Source organism: Mytilus californianus, unplaced genomic scaffold (genome assembly GCF_021869535.1).
Source record: "Mytilus californianus isolate M0D057914Y unplaced genomic scaffold, xbMytCali1.0.p SCAF_14, whole genome shotgun sequence".
In the NCBI taxonomy this organism is placed as follows: domain Eukaryota; kingdom Metazoa; phylum Mollusca; class Bivalvia; order Mytilida; family Mytilidae; genus Mytilus; species Mytilus californianus.
Window position 1 is genome coordinate 14,807,615 of NW_026262626.1, and position 21,699 is coordinate 14,829,313.

Here is a 21,699-nt window from a genome sequence, read left to right on the forward strand (position 1 = left end):
CCTGTTTGACAATCAGAGACAAAATCTTAAATGAAGGACGGAAAAACGAAATATTTATCACTGCATTCGGGTAAACCTAGTCTCTATTTTATTGTAATGTTACAGGATATTATATTACAGGTGTTAAAAGCATCTCCCACTCTCTGCAATACAATTGTAATTTCCAGTTGCAATGGAACGTATTCCCGATTGTTAATTTGTAATTGTTCAGAAACGAAATATCTAATCACATAATCCATAAATCTTGACAAGGGAGTTAACAATTCATTAGTGAAGATCTGGCGTTGACCTATAATTGCTAACTTCTACGTCATATGGTTTTTTGTGGAGAGTTGTCTCATTGTCAATCATACTATATCTTCTCATTTTTATAAGGAAGTTATAAACAGTTGCATAGGTTAATTCTAACAATCCATTACAGGAATACAGGAAGAGAAAGGTAATATATTTACTGTTTTCTGATTCTTGTTTTGTTAAATCTACATTAAACCACAACTGTTACAATACTTGTAAATAAAACTTCACCTGTATTTATGAAAACAAATCAAGTAAAGGTCAGACTTTTACTTACAGTTTTATGTCAATAATTATAAAAAGTATAAAATACATAACCTGACGTTATCAGAATTTAAAAACTTGCTCTAAATTAAACTTATCCGATCGGAAAGTGAAAGCATATATTAACCGTAAGGATAAGAGTTACGTATCTACAACCCGTTCTTAAACATGAGAATAAGACTTTATGATAATGTGCATTAAAAATCTTTACAAAGCTTTACATCGGGAACGCTCTAACCAAAACATTTGAAAGTAAAGTATATAAAGGTACCTGAAAGCGTTAACAGATATGTGGCTAAATGGGATAAAAAAAAATGTTTTTTTTATAATTTGTGGATTGATCAAAGAGGATTTTGAAAGGCACGTTCATAACGATCTAAATCTTATCAGTACCAAGTCACTGACCACTGTGCTAATGATGCCGTTGTGAACTAACAATTCAATAGTAGCAATAAATATAAAACACTAGAAAATAAAAAATAACACTTTAAATATGTGGTGTGTCCGAAACCATTTTACTGGCTTTTTAGTTAAATTAATATGTTACATTTGATTTTGTTGTTTGTCCTTCGTCGTTTTAAGTTTTAACCATGGTATATGAATAAAGGAAACAGTAGTATACCGCTGTTCAAAATTCATAAATCGATTAAGAGAAAACAAATCCGGGTTACAAACTAAAACCGAGGGAAACACATCAACTATAAGAGGAAAACAACGGAACAACAGAGACATTGAACTGCAACAAAAACAAAGGCCAACACACATAGGAACGAACTATTTAATAACAACTGCCATATTCCTGACTTGGTACAGGACATTTTAAGAAAAAATGGCGGTTTGAACCTAGTTTCATGGCTAACCAAACCTCCCGCTTATATGGCAATGTATGTCTGTTTGTATTTGACTTTTTGATTTTTGAATGCCTCCTTGGTATCTTCTCTCATTTCGTATATGTACATGCATTTCTCTAACTATATGGCAATCTAGCCCCTTCTGGACACATTGTATTAACATATCTAATCAACGTGTGGTTGCAGATGATCACAGTAGATGATTAGCTAAGTTAAAATATCACAACCTTTATAAGCTATAACCTCTTTGGATGAATCGAAATGTGCGAACAAATGTTAGCGAAAATAACAGCTTTATGAAAACTTTTACTACGCGGGAATGATTTGACCTTCAGAAACTGTTGCCAAGTTGTTTACTATAACATGTGAATACATATTTCATGAAATGCAATGTTTCTATTAAAAGTGGTCTTTTATTAGTGTTTACTCCATTTGATCAAGGGAGGCATACATGCAGTCTGTGTGCATCAATTTCGTAAGTGTGTGACGTAGAAATCAGGAATGAAGAAGGCACTCGAAGAGGATTTCCGTTTATCAAAAATGAAAATTTATTTGATAATCATAAGAGAAACAGATTCAAGGCTCGAACTTTAAAATTCAATACATTTACTAAATCGATTGGATAAGTTCGATTATACACGGGTAGTAATGTAAGAATCTATATATGTGTGTCCTACAACATTTGTGTGTCGAAAATACTTTGATGGCAATAATATTTGAATCGATTTGAAAATTTATAAAAAAAGAAACACAATACAATGATCAAAGTATAAGTTTAAATATAATCATGTAAGTAAAATATCCATATAAAATATAAAATAGATAATAGGCCATAAACATAACAGATTTATGGATTCCTTGGTGCTGAAGTGTTTTAAACGACAATAAAACATGTATAGGCACCTACATTTTAATATTATATTTATATTGTGTAAGAGATCAAACTTATGTGTTCAGTGTATGTTTACTTGTTTTTGTTTAAATGTCTTTTTGATCGAGTTAAGCCATTTCAATTGATATTTAATAGTGTGTCTTTTTATGTTGTTATGTTACACTACTGTCTCAGGTTAGGGTGAATGTTGGTTAAAACGTTTAAACTCGCTGCATTTTTATGCACCTGTCTTATGTCAGGAGCCTGTTGTTCAGTGGTTGTCGTTTGTTGGTGTGGTTCATAGGTGTTTCTCGTTTCTCGTTTTTTATATAGATTAGACCGTTGGTTTTCCTTTTTGAATTGTTTTACACTAGTCATTTTGGGGCCCTTTATAGCTTGCTGTTCGGTTAAAGCCAAGGCTCCGTGTTGAAGGCCGTACTTTGACCGATGGAGAGTTGTCTCATTGGCACTCAAACCACATCTTCTTATTTATATTGTATCCCTTTATGTATTATATTGAAATGCAAATTGGTATAATTCATATCGATTGTCAGTTAAATAATTTCTCAACGTTTTGCATGAACGTTCTTGTTTACCGCTAAATTTAGAACATCGTAAATTCCAAACATCATACAAAGATGAAAAATGTTCCTAGCTTAAGAAAACTATTTAATATGTGAAAACAGAAATTCCGACACTTATGATAGTTTTCGGAATGAGAAGACCACTAATTTGATTTTTGTGGCGGCATTACTTCGTCAATTTTTTAAAAATTGACCAAAAATCATTCATATCGGTCGACATAATTGTTCAAATTCCTAAGAGAAAAGTGTTCTTTGATATTCTTGTTCACCTGCAAATGTATGCAAAGTGCCCAATTATATATTATATAATTATCCATATTGGATGTATTAAATGGTAACAAATAAAGGAATAGCTATTTGTAATTTTTCTTATTTCGCACGGAACTTGATCACATGTCGATTTTCCTTGTATTACATAAATAATATAGATGTTTAGAAAAAGTTAAGTATAGCTATATTACATAGTTTTGTAAAAAATAAATCAAGTCTATCAGATTTTAAACATGTTCCCGTCCTGAATTTGCTGCAAGACGTGTATCCAAAATAATGAAACAAAAAATTTAATTAATAATACGACCTGGATGATAAATTTTTCTGTAGTCAAAAAAAATATATTGATATGTTCTCGATGTTTAAAATGTCTTATATTTGTATTTGAAATTTGTACCCTTTAAAGGTATTTCATGCTTCCAAAACATTCAAAAAAAAATGTAAAACCAATATTTCTGGGTATTTCAAACGAGATTCAATATAATTGTGGCATATAACAGCACAATTTGAAAGCAAAAATACTTTATTTTCATTGGGGTTTTTAAATGATGTATGGTGAACTCCCCTTTTTCTTTTTCTATCAAAGTATGCAAATCATTTTAAATAAGAAAGTGAAATCTGAAAAACTAATTAAATAGTATATAAAACATTGTAAAACACTCCGACTTAATGCCTCAAAATATCTTTTGAACAAAAATGTTCAGCCCATCAGGTTGCTTTAACGACAATGTTAACAAAGTTAAAAAAAAAAAAGCATTGTTGAACAAAATTTACCATTGATGGATACATACTATGTCTTTGAAATGATATTAAAAAAATGGTAAAATAGGGGCTGTTTGTATTATATTCACGCATACCGTCATTTAAAAGGTTTTGCGCTAAGCACCTAAACTGTCGTTTCTCCTCTGGGTAAAGCCTGTGTTCATATCTAAATATTAAAATCATGTGATTTCGAAATGCGACTATTTTGGCAATTTTTGAAATTTCGCGCTACTAAATTCTAAAGCCTTAATGCAGACACATAAGACAAAACTCGAAACTATGCTCAGTCTTTATTTTTCTATGTTGTGTTTTGTGTACTGTTATTTGTCTGTTGGTCTTTTTCTTTTTTAGCCATGGCGTTGTCAGATTATTTTCTACTAATGAGTTTGAATGCCCCTTTGGTATCTTTACCTCTCTTTGGAGGCTAGGTTATTCTATATGCTATCTTCGATTTCTATTTTAGCATGAGTTTTTCTGTCAATCTTCACTTTATGGTCTTTGCATGAAAAATGATGTTTAAACGCTTAGGCTAAAACAACATCTATCATATTCTCAAAGTGAGGAACACAAAATTAGTGCGATAACAAAAAATCTCTGAGCAGTGATATTGGACATGTTTTAATTTTTAGCAAGTGACTAAGCTTAACCATTTGTGTTGATCTGGAGAGCAAAGGACCATAGAATAAAGATGTAAAAAAAAATGGAGTTATTAAATGTATGCAAAGAACTTAATTTTCAAAGAACCTATCGTGTGAAAAAAAAGGATTTTTTACCTCGAAAAGCTGCATCACAAAAGGCTTTTCGGGGTGTGTTGATTTACCATGTTTACTGAAAAATGAATCTAACTTCGTACGCCGACAATTTAACCACATATGACAAAAATGTCTCAGCTTCGAAACGAGCCATAATACATATTCAAGTTAACGATATAGGCAGAGGATTGAGGAAAAGGCTACCATTACCGCCTACTTGTAATGAATTGCGCATATTTACCCAGATATCAACCAACCACAACCGCGGAATGAAAGACTTGTGATAGGAACATACAGAATATAGTTGTGTTAAACATATTGGTGAGCGCTCAACCCTCACCTAGTTCATTCATTGTATCTATGAAAATCTTTGCGTTCGGTAAACCAGAAACTTCATGTTAAATTAAATGAGTGAATATCAAAAATGTGTTTAAAGGTGCATTTTTAATAATTCCTTCAATTTCTATTACGACATAGATCATGCAGCATTTGGTGCTTTAAAGGTTACTTTTGAGAATCTTATGTACTTCTGAGAAGTGCAATGACATTCCTTTGTTAGTGTTAGCTCGCGATAACATTTATTAATGAATGAGAGGATGCATGTGCACGATTAAAGTACCAGTTTTTGATAAAATTAACTCAATGTATGATGAACTTAACGACGAAAGTATTGAAACATGTCTGTTAGTGATAAAATGTGTAGTTAACATTGTGGTAGTTAACATTGTGATTGTAACCTTGTAAACAGTTATATATTAGAGTATCACCAATGTGAAATACATATTTGTTTATCAACAAGGTAGTATTCATATAATTACACGCCCCCTTTCACGACAAAATAGGTAAGTTATAAATCGAACAGTGCTCTTAAGGGGAGCGACTTAAAATGTTAGAGTGCGTTGGTATTATGAAACATACAATGAATAAAGGAAAAAAAAGAGCTGAAATAAAGGCATTTTCTGTACATGTACTTTTATTCATGGGGTACCCATTTTCGTGGTTTTCGCGGATGGCTTTATCTATGAATTTAAGTGCCCAGCGAAATATAATAACTGTTGTCCAATTCAAGACATGAAAAGATCCCAATGTAGGTTTGACTATATGGATACAGAAATATAATCTAGATAATACAACAAATGTCATGAAACTATACATACAACTTCAGAAAGGATTTTGTGCATTTAATCTTAAAAAAAAACTAAACTGTACGACTTTTAACCTTTTAATACGTATAATAAATCGATGAAAGTCAGACTTCTGGTGATGATGAAGTGTGCATTTATCTCCTCATAATCCTAAAACAAAAAAAAATAATAATAACCGTCCGTGTACATTCACGCCAACCATTTTTCATTTTAAGATGAAAAATAGATTTTGCAAATTGCTCTGCAACTTTTAAAGGTAGTTGGTTTGAAAAATGTAACAAAAATCTATTGAAGTCACTTTCGAAAAACCATTTTCTCTATGAGATTTGAAAATTGTTATTTTCATGAAATTATATTTTTGATTTCACGAAGATATTGAAACAAATATCAATAAGTTTGTGTAAAAAATGATTTTATTTTGTCAAAAGTTTAAATATATTAAAACATTTGTACTTGCTTGTTTTAGAAAACAAAACATATTTCAATCTCATTCTTAAAAGCAAATATTGAAAATGCTGACCTTTAGCATTTTTCAATTTCACTTACAATATTGAAAAATGAAAAATGCTCTAACGTGGAGCATTTTTTCAATTCAACTTACAATATTGAAAAATGAAAAATGCTCTAGTGTGGAGCATTTTTCAATTTGACTTCAAATATTGAAAAATGAAAAATGCTCCGACGTGGAGCATTTTTCAATTTGACCTTTGATATTGAAAAATGAAAAATGCTCCAATTTTTCATTTTTCATTTTGCTGTGCAATATTCAAATTTGAAAAGTTTTCATTATTTAAATGTCTAATAATGAGAACGAAAAGTAATTTGTTTCAATATAGGCGTTTTAAATGTTTAAATTGTTGACACTTTTTATTAAATGTTTTACTATTTCCGTTTTCTTTTTTCTTGTTTTAAGCGCAATATCTTGAAGATCTTTTTAAGGTGTGTGTGTGTGTGAACTATGTGTGGTATCAACAAATTCCGAACAAGAATGGTACACTGACAAGTACGATAATGACCACAAAAAATCCTTCTTTCTTTTTATCTATATATCTAGCTGTCTTTGTAGCTACATGTTTATATCTATCTTTCGAGCTATCAATCTGTCATTCATTGTTTCTATCTATCTGTTTATCTATCTGACTTTTGTTTATCTTTGTCTTTTCTTTCTTTGAATTGTCGGGGTTGAAATCTTTAATTTAGTTCTCTCGAAGTGAAGAAGTCACTTGTTTACATACATGTACATGTTGTAAGAATGGAAGAACTTTTAGACCATCGATGTTTGATTCAACAAATGATACTTGACGGAAGAACACACCAAGACATTTCTCAACACTTGACTTCTTTAGGAATCAAGCATGTATCAGCGCGAACAATAAGCCATTTTTGTTCTGAAAATGGAATTACTAGGCGATGAGGAGTAGACGAATGAGCATTAAACCATATCGTGGCTGAATGTGTAAAACATGTTAGAAAAGAAGGGAAAATATTAGAATATAAGATATTGTCCATGTAAGTTTCTGTACATGTTCAAGGAGGAGGGTTCGCAGGTGGAGTGGGGTGGGGAGGGATGGGTGTAGATATAAAGCTATAATATTCTGATCACTGCGCTAGTATTTGTTTTCAAATTTGTATTTTTCTGCATTGTACAGCATTTCCTAATTTTGAATCTGTTTAATGCAAACTTGTTTTTCCCAAGCTTATTATATTCACAATTCTCTGTCGCAGAATATCAAATAAGCATCATCTTATAAAAGAAAATATGAAAGTAACTTGCATGCATGTATGTGTGGTAAATGTATATTTCGAAGGATGAATGACTTTTTATTTTTGTTTTTACCGACAAAAAAAATGTAGCAAAGAATATATCATAATTATGTGAATAGTATTTCAACAAACATAAAACAGTTCCCATGAAGCACTGACTGACCTAAGGGAGGCCGCTTCAGTCATGCTTCAGTGATTCTCTATATAATCAACCAAATTTTCCCCACAAATGGGGGGGGGACACTCCCCCCTGGATCCGTATATGAGCAGGTATAGGAAATAATTCATTTCACAATTATATGCTGGGTTTGACTTATGTTTTTGATGATTCAAACCACTTGTTCCTTCTTCTCTGATGGTTAAGTGATGAAACCCCGGCGTTCATAAAACTCTCCAAATCACACAATATTTTTAAGATGTAACATGTAAACCAATACAATACAATACAATACAATACAAAGTTTTTTTATTGCTAATTATGACGCCCAATAATTTGAGCAGTACAATTAAGTTCAATTTCATACAAGTGATTACATATTGATTACATTGATTATTTAAAAATTAAACAAAATCAAGTCTTTTTCACCAGAATAATTTCTACAGGAATAATATACATGATATATATTGTTTTACAATATAATATACTAGTAGATGGACAAACTACCGGTGACTAAACTGTATCTAGAATTAAATTTCTCTCTTTGAATAAAGTACACAATAATAAACTTACTTTTTTAATTAGAACATTATCCCCAGATGACATTAACCATATTAATAATGATTTATTTGGGGACTTTAAAAGTTATTTATATATTCAGTTCTTTTATTTTCTAAAACTGGACACTGAAGAAGAAAATGAATTTCATCTTCAACTTCAGTGCTGCATAATTTACATAATCTATCCTCTTCTCGAAGCCCCTGATTTCAGATTTATTGATTTGTTTTATTTTACTTCCTCATTTATTCCTTTTAAATTGAAATATGAATGCTACCTTTTATAGTTTTATTAAGACATTCATCTACATGTAGGTCACCAACGGAAATACATAGTGTTTCAACTTCTGCAATGATGACTGCGTATCATGCACATCGCCGACGCTTTCACAAAGCCAAGAAGTAAGGGACGACATCAAAAGTTCAATGTAGGACAAAAAACTTAATTCACATAGTTTTTTCACTGACACCCTCCCCCCTTTTCTTAACTTAATTTGGGAAAAAATGATTGTAAAATATGGATATATGTAAAATCGATTTTGGATAAACAAAACTCGCAGCAATTCTACACCCCCTTCCCCTCTCCCACCCCAAACTATTTGATTGAAGTTTTTCATCCTACATTCCTTCTGCTTTCGTGAATGTTACCATGATCTGTCATGGATTTTGCGTTTTATTCGGGACATAAAACATCTCTTTTGAATAGCCTTATTTTTGTTTGCTAGTCAAAAGAAAGGTAAATAAAAAGTTGATATTTTAAAATAGATAAATCTTTTGTCATTGTACAAGTTTCGTGTGTGTGTGTGTGTGTGTGTGTGTGTGTAAAAATCGTCTTCTAGTGAGTCATGTCGCTTTCTTCTTATATATCATTATCTTGGTATCGTTCTTTACTACACCCAAATTGCATGACAGGGACTTGAACCCTACAAACATTCTAAAACAGTAACTTTCTTTTTCTGTACCTGTCTACTAGTATCCCAAGCTATTAATTTGTACGAATGTATTACAGTTGTGGTTCTTATTCAATTTGCTGTCAGTCATAACTTATTTTTTCATCGTTTTATTAAAATCTTGACCGTGTTTTTTCCCGTTTCTTTTATTGTTTCGGTTTTTGGTCTCTTGTGGAGAGTTGTCTTATTGGCAATCATACCACATCTGCTTTTTTATATCAGAGATAAACGTCGTAATGTAACTAAACATCAGTAAGTAAAATATATTGGGATGCTAAAATATAAAGAATAGAGAAAGAATAATGAGAAAAATAAATAAAATGTAGAGAAAAGTGACATAACAATTTAAAGAATACAGAAATAAACAACACCCCCAATCCGAACCCTCATGGTATACACGAGAATCTGGATGGAGACGCAGAATATAGAATAATAGATAAGGACAGTAGAGAGTGATGCATTGCTAAAAAAGAGAGAAAAATAACAATTGTTTAAGAATACAGACATGAAACACCCCTTTTTACTATTTAGAACCTCCAAGATGATTGTTAAAACAATTTTGGCATTTATTCCACATCTCCTTATTTTTAAATTAATAGTATAGACAACGATATCAATATAGATGCTTTGCAATTGTTTTTACTGTACATCACTTTATGTTATTTGAGACTGGAGTCCGATAAACATTTGCCTCCTGTCAACCGCTGAATCTGATAGCTCAGTAAATATTGTAAAGTGCAAACAAAACAAAATTTCAGGGGGAGGGGGTGGTTGAAACAGTAACGGATTGCGATGTACTCAAATTGGTGACAAATGCTAGAATTTTACAAGCGCACAACTGCAGTTCTCCTCTGCACTTATTTATGTAGAAAGGAACTAAACGGAATAAAATGAATTAAAACTTAAGATAATCAAATGTAGCTGCATTCGCTTCTTTCCATTTACTTCTTTAGAATGTTTTGTAAACAACATATGATTAAGTAATAGAACAAAAGAACCAATTGGATGATGCTGACGAATAAGGGTTTAACGTCCAGGGGCAAATATCATGTCCATATGAGAACGACAACACGTTATATGTACCCGGTGTTGTATAAGACAGACACTTTCAGTCGGATTTTTGAACGTTCTTCTTTGAACAGACACAAAAATTAAGGCTGATTGAAAACGTTAATAATAAATTCATGCATATTCCAGCGGCCAATCCATATCACGCTATATTGCAGTGACACACCTTTCAATAAAATGCAAAGAAAGTCAAAATAAAAATGCCCTTACTACAAGGATACTGTTGCACCGTATTGTCATTTTTTTTACTCAAGTACATCTCATTCTTAACTTTTTTAATGGGAAATTATAAAGGTAGCAAAACTATTGTCGTGGCTAAATAACTCTTAACTGACACAATTTTAATTGTCCAACCCATTAACAGACTTTATTCCCCTAATAGTCACTAAAACGTGGTATTACTCACGTTATATTACAATTATGAAATATTTACTAATGTCAATTTATTTTTTAGAACCAAAGTACTATTTTGTGTCCTTTAAATTATATCTAAAATTGTTTGTTTCGTCTTTTATTAAAACAATTGCTATGCGTATAAGCATAAATACCACATACTTGCGCGACGCCTTTTAGTTTTACTGAAGTTTGCGCAGACTATGAAATGTTTTTACAGGTGGAAAATGTTCTATGATAGATATCATTTTGTCAGACACTTTTCTTTTTTTTATTTGGTTCTTATAATATGCCAAAAATCTGTATATTTAACAGAGTTGAACATTTAAATTGTGCGTTTTACTCTTAACAGACGTATAACCGACCCGATTAACAGACCAACCGCCCATATAGCCGCATACTCAATATAGATTAACCGACCAATCTCTCGGTTCGCCGAGTGTCGGCCGTAATATAATGGCCCTTTTTTTAATTATTATTTCTCTGCAGGGAACGATATTTTGGAATATTGTTTCATATCATTTTGTAATACGCTTACGGAAATATAATTGTGCAAGGTTTAACTTAATGTAAATGGCAGAAAGTTCATATACTTGGTAGGATAGCAGTCATTACTCTCCTTTTTATGTGACAATATTTAAGAGTTATGGAACTTTAACCACTGTAGGGTAAAATCAACTGTTTCATACTAATTACTTTCCCCTGAATTATAATAAAAATCAAACTTTCCTTTCTGTTGTCAGAATAGGAACGAGAATTGGACAAAGAGACAACAACCCGACCAAAAAGCAAAAACAGCCCAAGGCCACTAGTGAGTCTCAATACAGCGAGAAAATCCGGAAGTCGTGCTCCAGTTGGACCCTTTACACAAATGTGTACTAGTTCATCGAAAATGGACGTCACATTAAATTCCGAAACATATTAATAAACGTAAATAAAAAAAACAAATACAAAACGAACTAAGGCTAACAGCTTCTTTTTTTTTTTATTCTATTATAGTACTTAACTTATTTATAAGTAGTTTGTGCAAGCGAATGTACTTCCAGTGTGACTTTCAAAAATAACTTGATAGTTGCTTAAGGTATATCATACTTTTCAAACGATTCGGAAGTTGACATAATATATGTATAGAGACACCTGTCTTCTGTTGAAAACAATATAAGTGCTTCGCAAGAGACTTTTGGTTATGTGTTTAGTTGGGTTGTTATTTCGCTGCCGTGTAAGCGACATCTTTTTCTGTTCATATCAGTATATATCAAATCGTCGTGTTGCGATGTAATAGACAAAAGGTATGAAGAGAATTATAAAGCAATAGTTTTAATAGAGATTCTGCTGAGAATACTAACTTACAGAAAAAAATTGATAAAAAAATTAACTGCCGATATATTTGATACATAATTGATTTATAATCGTAACAGGTGTCGATAATAAAATTACAGTATTTTTTTTTGTCAAAATCCATTGCAATTGTACTGACTGATTTTGTAGGCACAGACACATGATGGTTTATAGGTTGTTATTCGCTTTGAACTAACTATCACAAACTTCGATCACGCTTGTATCTGTACTATGTGTTTAGCCTTTTTATAACTTGTTTCTTGGTTTTTATACGCCCGTCTAAGACGGGAAATATTATGGTATACCGTTGTCCGTCCGTCCGTCCGTCGTCCACACTTCGGACAATTAATAAAAAACGCTTCCACCAACTTTTATGAAACTTTGTTGAATTGTTTATATCTATTGACGTAAGCTCCCTTTCGGTTTTTATAAATTTCAGATTTTACGTTTCCGTGTCATGAATTTTTATGCTTAAAAAAGGGGGGATTTTCCAGTTTTCGGACAATCACTCATAAACACTTTCACAAAATTTTATGAAACTTTGGTGAATTGTTTATATCTGTTGACTTAAGCTACCTTTCAATTTTTATAAATTTCAGATTTTACGTTTTTCAGTTATGAATTTTTATATTGAAAAAAGGGGAATTTTTCCAGTTTTTGGACAATTATAACTCAAAAACACTTTTACCAACTTTTATGAAACATTTACATTTTTGGAGTTATGCAATCTTATTCATAAAAAAATGAGGCTTTTTACAGTTTTTCGGATAATAAATCAAAAATGCTTTCAGCAGTGTTTATGATGAAACTATGGTGACTAGTTTATATCTATTAAACTAAGTACCCTTTTGTTTTTTTATATAATTTCTGATTTGATGTTGTACAGTTGTGGAATTTTTTCTTCTTACGCTAATCACGTTTTCATAACGACAATACATGCACGATTTATCCGATTGCAACACGATCTTAACACGCTTCTTCTGCGATTATAGAACGCTCTTACATCGATCAGTAGATACGACCTTTCCACTTTCATACCGTGATCTAACTACGCTCTCGTCAATAACGTCAACATCATGTTCCATATAAATACTGTTCCATTTAATTCCTTCTAATTGTCATTATTACGTAGAATTCTCGAAAACAACACAGGCATACCACCAAAATATACCAGAACTAGTGGGTATGATGGTAGGAATAGAGGTAGAATCAGAGGAGCCTCTGATACGAATACTGATCCAGTAGACATGTCAGATCAACCAATCTAAACTGAGTCACAACGCATTGGCTGGTCCATCGAGATCAAATGACGATATTTTATTGAACAATAGAGGAAATGGTATAGATGTGTCAAGCATGGTTGTGCTCATCAGACTTTGACCAAATTTCAAAGTTAAGTTTTTGATATTTGGTCTTTTTTTCTAACACTATATGCAATATGTCATCTTTATTTGGTGTATGGAAATATTTAATGATGTGCATGTCAGTCTGGCAGGTTTTATATGGCCATGGCCTCATTTTCACTGTTCATTGCTGAGTGTTCAGTTTTTTAGTTTTGGTCTGATTTTCTTAAACTATAAGCAATAGGTTAACTATATTTGCTGTATGGAAGAATTGTTAGCTGTACATTTCTGCCTGCCATGGTTCAGATCCTTGACCTTAATTTTATGGTTCATTAGTCAGTGTTTAGTTTTCTCGGTTAAGTCTGTTTCTTAGAAACTATTAGCAATAGGTCAACTATACTTAGTGATTTATTGTAAGGTGTACATGTATTTCTTGACCTTGACCTCATTTTCTTGGACCATGTTAAGTTTATGTGATAGTTGTAGTAAAGCTTTATATTTAGGACTATCAACATAGAGGTTGGGCAGGACCTTTTTCGGGACGTCGGGATCGGGTGTTTTTAAGCTCGGGATTTCGGGATTGACCCTTTCGGGATCCGGGATTTCTTTTTTCAAATTCCGGGATGTCGGGATTTAATTTTTATACGCCCGTCAAAATTTTGACGGGACGTATTATGGTATACAAATGTCCGGCGTCCGTCTGTCCGTTCGTCTGTCCGTCCGTCCGTCTGTCCGTCTGTCCGGCGTAAACATGTCGCACCGTAACTTGAGAACGACTCTTCCAAATTTCATGAAACTTAACACAGTTGTTCCTTATGGTAGTCCAACGATCTGTATACTTTTTGGTGAAAATAAGATTAAAAACTTTTGAGTTACAGGACTTTGTAACTAAAAGAGGGGTGTGTTTTTTTTCACATGTCGCGCCGTATCTCAAAAACGATTTATGACACTTGCTTAAAACTTCACACACTTCTTAGTTATATTATTCTTAAGATCTGTTTAATTTTTGGTGATGATTCAAAATTTTATTTTTGAGTTATTGAGTATTTTGTAAAAAAGGGGGATGGGGTTTTTAACATGTCTCGCCATATCTCAAAATCGATTTATGATTATTGCTTAAAACTTTACACACTTATTAGTTATATTAATCTTAATATCTGTATACTTTTTGGTTTTGATTCAAAATTTTGTTTTAGAAATATTGAGTTTTTTGTAAAAAAAAAGGGGGGGGGCTTCCACATGTCACGCTGTATCTCCAAAACAATTTATGATTATTGCTTAAGACTTTACTCACTTCTAAGTTATATATATCTTAAGATCTGTATACTTTTTGGTGATGATTCAAAATTTTGGTTTAGAGTTATTATTGAGTTTTTTGTTAAAAAAAGGTGGGTTTTCATATGTCACGCTGTATCTCAGAAACTATTTATGATTATTGCACACAAGACGAAGGGCGTATCATGCGCTCATGGCGCAGCTGTTTATTTTTTAATTCGGGACCTCGAGATTTCATGTTTTTAAGCCCGGGATTTCGGGATCAGGACCCATCCGACCCCCTCAACATAATATCAATGATAAGTAAAGAAGGCGAGACATTTCAGCGTGCGCACTCTTGTCGTAATTTGAGAAATTTTAAATAATTTGATTAAAATATTTATCGATATTGCCTCTTTGTTGATACTATTATATTTTTTGTAGCTCGTCCGCTCCCATTTTATATTCGTTATGTAAACAGAAAGTCACAACTGTTTTGTTTTTTTAACAGGGATCACGAAACTTTAATCCTGTTCCATATCAGGCTGATAATTTTAGGCATAAAATTCATCTTGATCAAAATGAATCTTGCAAGTAGCCCTCGAAGTGGGATATAGAGAGGGTGTGATGTTGAGGTTACAAAAAGGGGATGTTGGATATAGGATTATAAAAATTGGGGTAATGAAATCAAGGGGACAACAAAGGTGGGATCTGGAGAAAAATAAGAGAAATTTAGGAAAAGGCGCACACCGAGTCACTCCGACCTCATTCACGTTAATGAAATAAAATTCCATCCGTAATGTCGGAATAAGATTTTAGTGTTGTTCAGACATAATAATTGTGTACCTTCTATTTTTTTAAACAGACAATACCCTTTTCTAAAATTGACAATGGAAATGGGGAATGTGTCAAAGAGACAACAACCCAACCATAGAACAGACAACAGCAGAAGGTCACCAATAGGTCTTCAATGCAGAGAGAAACTCCCGCACCCGGAGGCGTCCTTCAGCTTGCCCCTAAACAAATATATATATACTAGTTCAGTGATAATAGACGTCATACTAAACAAATTAAACACAAAAAAACTAAAATTAAAAATAATACAAGACTAATAAAGGCCAGAGGCTCCTGACTTGGGACAGGCGCAAACATGCGGTGGGGTTAAACATGTTTTTTGAGATCTGAACCCTCCCCCAATACCTCTAGCCAATGTAGAAAAGTAAACGCATAACAATACGCACAGTAAAATTCAGTTCAAGAGAAGTCCGAGTCCGATGTCAGAAGAGGTAACAAAAGAAAATAAACAAAATGGCAATGATACATAAATAACAACAGACTACTAGCAGTTACTGACATGCCAGCTCCAGACCTCAATTAAACTGATTGAAAGATTATGTCTTCATCATAGGAATATCAGGCAACTCCCGGTAAGGGTTCAGTATTATACAATCATAAAATATTTAAGAGAAGAACATGACCCGTGTCATGCCAACAACTGGTTTTTAAATAAATGTGTTTAATTCCGATGTAAATACCCTTTAAGTGAATCAATATTAAAGCCAAAATATGCAACCTTAATGACCTGACAACAGTATCGTAACTAAATCCCTTCTTAATAAGTCTGTTTAAAGGTTTTGTTATCTTCTAATGTTCTTTGTTGTCGTTTGTTGATGTGGTTCATAAGTGTTTCTCGTTCTGTATATAAATTAGACCGTTGTTTTTCCCGTTTGAATAGTTTTACACTAGTCATTTTGGGGACACTTTATAGCTTACTGTTCGATGTGAACCAAGACTCTGTGTTGGACCGTACTTTGACCTATAATGGTTTTTATTTTAAAAATTGTGACTTAGAAGGCGAGCTGTCTCATTGGCACTCATACCACATTTTCTTATATCTAGAGAAACGTAAACTAGCTTCACATTTGAAGTTCATTTTTAACTGAAATGCCACCTCACATTCATTCCAAATAATAGAAAATCTGTCTCAAAATGAACAAAGTAATCAGCAATATCAGTGTTGACAACATCAAACCTATTATGACTATACATTTACCAAATAAACCATACTATAAAAATAAAAGACCACAGGAACAATTATACACCTAAATCTTCAAAACTTGTCTCCTAAAGACAGTCGTATCTAATTCCACCAAGCACTGACTCAAATGTCTGCTTCATTCCTGATTAGTTTTCCCAAAATAATGTATTTCAGTTAAAAACAGAAAAATTACTGTAAAATTCAACATCCAACTCGCGGGACCAAAATGTACATGTAGCATGAGTAATTTTGATTGAGATTCGGAGATGTGGACCACAGCTTGTTCTAGTTGTAAACAGAGACGATGGATGCCAAATGTTAAAGCACTATTGGTATCTAAATAGCTAAGTAAATAAAAACCAAAAACAGTGAAAATTATATCATTTTATCTAGTTAAGAAATGGAGCATTCAATGACTTCCAAAATAAGCCGTATTCAGATGGAATATGGCATATTCATCAACCTTATACAGGGAGACTGGGAAAAGAACAGCTTTCCTATGTGTTGTTTTTATCTTTACACCTTTTCTAGGTTGTCACCGAGGGTATCACCAAACCCGTAGCCAGTGCATGAAAGTACGAAATTTTATGTTAATAAAATTTCCTGTTTCAATATTTTTTTATTTACTTTACATTCAGGTCAACTCTCTCTGCTTCGGGTAAACTATTTTGTCGTTGAGGGCTAAGAGCACATTGTTATTGCTTTCAACTATGCATAATCCTTTAAATAGCCACAACAAATACGTGTTTTTAAGAGCAGACATAGTTATGCTTTGATCTACACACAGGCAAATTGCTCAGATCTTATATTCAATGTACATTAACTTTTAAAAGAAGTTTACAAATGTTTTGCAACGATGCAAATACTAAACTTGAGAGTAGAAATAAATATGTTTATCAATGAATTCAACATACCAATATCTTTTTGATTTAACAGATATATAGAGAATATTTAGTTAACCTGAATATAAATAACAAAATAGGGAAATATAAAATTCATGGTTTTAAACAAGGGAAATAACAATTGCATAATAATCCTGCGCCACATCAAATAATTTTGCTGGTGCGTTGTTGTTCTATCTTTTCGGGGTAAGGTAATAAATGTGTATATACGGGTTCACACATACACACATGTGTATTATATTTAAAGCATAAAAACAAAACTTCTAAAGTGTTAACAATGAATGAAAAAATAATTTGATTCTTTTTTTTTCAATATCTTTGATACATTTGAAAAATGAAAAATGCTCCTCTTTGGAGCATTTTTCATTTTTTCAAACGATTACAAAAATTGAAAAATGCTCCACACAGAAACATTTTCATTTTTGAGAAAATTTTCTAAAGTCGAAAATTCAACCAATACGGGACAATTTTCATTTTTCAATATTTAAAGGCAAATTGAAAAATGCTCCACGTTGGAGCATTTTTCATTTTTCAATTTTTAATGGCAAATTGAAAAATGCTCCACGTTGGAGCATTTTTCATTTTTCAATTTTTTAAGGCAAATTGAAAAATGCTTAAGGTTAGCAATTTCAATATTTTGTTCTTTAGAAGGAGATTGAAATTTCATTTTTTTTTCTAAAACAATCAAATTCGAATGTTTTAATTTATTCAAACTGTTGATAAGATGAAATCTTTTTAAGACAAACTTATTATTACTTTTTATATTATCCTCGTGAAATCAAATAATGTAATCTCATGAAAATTACAAATTTCAAATCTCATAACAAAAATGATTTTTCAGAAGTGACTTCAACAGATTTTTGTTACATTTATCAAACCAATTAACTTTAAAATTTGTAGCGTATTTTGCAAAATCTATTTTTTCAGCTTAAAATGAAAAATGTTTGGCGTAAATATACACGGTCTAATAACATATTGTGATTGCTTTGTTTTATTTTTATAAACATTAATTCTACAATTACATTTGAAGCTTTTTTTTTTATGTAACTGTTTTCTTAAATTGACATGCTTATGGCCCGATTAACGCCTTTGATGATCGTTATTCTGTTGATCATTTGATCTCAGGTTAGTTAGTGTCATCACTTCTGATAACATGTGTTCAACAATTAGAATATTTACTTTGCAATTAATTCAATCCAGACATTTTGTATGCTTAGATGAATCGACTTATTTCAAAATCATTATAAAACAACATATGATTATTTTCAAGAATCTTCGTTTCTGATGGCTTCACATACTTCCCTCGATTTTTATTTCCTCAGAAAACGAAATTCCACGAATTTAAGAAACCACTAACATGTAAAATTGATACCCACGAATAAACGAACTTTCACAGCAATTGAATATATATATACCGCTGGTAATTTTAAAATCAGGTCACGTCAAATATATGATGTTTCAAGGTAGTGTTCAAACATTAATACAGCTTTGCTTAGTTATTCGGGAGAATATTTATAAATAATATATATATAGGGGAATATGGAATAAAACATCTGCATTCTAGTTACAGCAAAAATAAGTGCAATTTTTTTTTTTTTCACTGCAGAGATTTTACAGTTTTTTTTGACATTTTATGTTTCAGGCGTGAATCAAAGATTTATAAGGACTAGGAGGACGTGATCCCAAGAATTTTGATATATTTTTATACGTTTCTGATGCCCAAAAAAAATATTTCAGAAAAGCGAGAGCTGGTATCGCCCCCTCCTATGGTAAAGAAGTTGAAAGATCTTGTCTTTAAGTCTAGTTTTCTTTATTCTAGTTATAAGACGACAATGAAAGTATGGTGACATCTTACTAGTCAATACACATGACAAATCGAAACATCTGGACAGTCTTTGATTCATTACATTTCGTTAAAATCTATAACATTGTCTGAAATTCATACTTTTTTTTAATATATCACCTTTTATGTAAGTGAAAATAATACATAAATTTTCAAAATTAATTCACCATTTATATCAAACCCAGCAATTCAGGTAGGGATCCTTAAGTAAGAAAAGCTACATAAACAGTGTTTCTAGGAGAGAGACAGTTTATTGTTTTTGTTTTTGTTTTTTTTATTTTTGTTTTTTGTGTGTTTTTGCATTTCTTAGTGTAAGAAATCGGAAGATTTGATGCAATTACATAAGACAAAATTCGAAACCAAGGTAGGTATAGTGTCCGGCTGAAATCGTGTTTTTTCGATTTGATCGGGTTTTTTTAGTGTGACCACGTTTTATCTAGTGAATATGATCAAAAATACATTTATAAACAAACAGACTTCTTTTGTGGTAAGACGTAAAACAGATTATAGAACCCTATATCTAATATCATAGAAGGTTAACTAGTATTTGGATAAAAATTCATTAACAACCCAACATTATTTTGTTTTAAAAGCGTTTAGTTTAGTCTTACAGCGCTTTATTACATAATATAGATTAAAGCCATTTTTATACACATACCAATGCAAATGTCAACAGAAATTCTTACATAGAATCTATATATATATACTTAGATATACAGACACTATACACAAATTCTTGTTTTTGCATTGAAAAGTACATTTTAGAGAGCAAATTCATTTTATATGTCCGGGTTTTTTCGGGAGCAGTCCGTGTTTTTTTTAGTGCGTCCTTGTTTTATCGTGTGAGAAAACAACATTCATATGGCTTAAAATGTAATATGTCAGTACATTTACGTTTCAAAAACAATGAAAATGTTCAAATGAAGTACTTTTTAAGGCACGAAACAATGCAATAAACCAGTTTGATAATGCTGTATTAACATGTACATTTCATAAATAGGCATCATTCAATTTTATTCAGATAATATTATCTTCGTGTAAGTGTACCGATATGGATTTCATACAGTAATTATTTCGTGATGTAAACAATCTTTATGTAAACTCAGACATGTTGGATTGAGACGTATGTACACATCGTGTGTAAAGCGAGTAAATGTGTGATGTTTTTTTTAACATAAAATACATCCTAAATGTTTCATTTTCTGTTTGTCTTGATTGTAATACATTTTATTGTTCTAGAAATGGAAATCACGAACAATATTCTAATGCTCCTACTATGAAGAGGAGTCTTTTCAAGCATATGCTTTACTTGGTAATATAGAAATAAAGCACCATCATAGCTTTATTCCACCAAAAATTAAAAGAATTATACTTATGGGGTTTACGCATGTTATATGCACATTTCGTTTTTTTTTTATTATTATTTCAAAAAGGATCGTATTAAAACTTAAAGATTATTCATTTCGTTGTTTATTGGATATATTGGATAAGTCTCCGAGTTTATCATCAGGTCAGTAGTCAGTACTTTGGTAATGATATGATTTATAACAAACCTTTCTAAAACTGTTTATTTCCAAGGGGGCTTGGGAATAGAAATATGGTCACTTAGGTTATTCATTTCGTTGTTTATTGGATATATTGGATAAGTCTCCGAGTTTATCATCAGGTCAGTAGTCAGTACTTTGGTAATGATATGATTTATAACAAACCTTTCTAAAACTGTTTATTTCCAAGGGGGCTTGGGAATAGAAATATGGTCACTTAGGTTCGCTTCCGAGGCGTGTAGAGAGTGCCACGTTCATTGCGCGTCAAGAACCTTTACAACAGCTCTTTGGGGGTGAGGGCGGTGGGGGGGGGGGGGGGGGGGGGGGGGGGGGGGGGGGGGGCTGAGTAGGTGGTCTCTTACAAGACGATATTTCAGTCCATATCCAATATACCCTAATTTTCAGTGGCAGCCTAAATTTCCCGGCTTTCATCACGAACGTCCTCAGTTACGGGACTAAAATATTGAATTTACAGTTAATTGGTTCTCGTCTTGAACATGCATGAAATATTTGACACAGGACCTTAAACAGCCAACAATCAATCATTTAAAATTAACCGTTTATAATTTCTAAAAAATTATTAACAAACTAAGGTTTCAGCTCCATCAGGCAAAGTTGACCTTTAATGGATTTTGCTATTTTTTAGATCCTTGTTCATAAAACTTTTCAAATGTTTCAGTTCTTATATATTCTTAGCTTTCAAAGATTCAATTTTAGCGTTCTGGACGAAAATAAATCCAGAAAAGCGTTTCGGA

At 32.1% G+C, this 21,699-nt stretch overlaps 1 long non-coding RNA gene across 1 annotated transcript in view; it reads left to right on the top strand.

The window, feature by feature from the left end:
* The first annotated feature begins 260 nt into the window (after window positions 1-260).
* Window positions 261-21,699, top strand: part of LOC127724268 (uncharacterized) — a 33,279-nt gene continuing 11,840 nt past the window's right edge. Inside the window, exon 1 of the long non-coding RNA XR_007992421.1 lies at window positions 261-439. This is a non-coding gene — a long non-coding RNA (uncharacterized LOC127724268). The remainder of the gene's footprint in view (window positions 440-21,699) is intronic.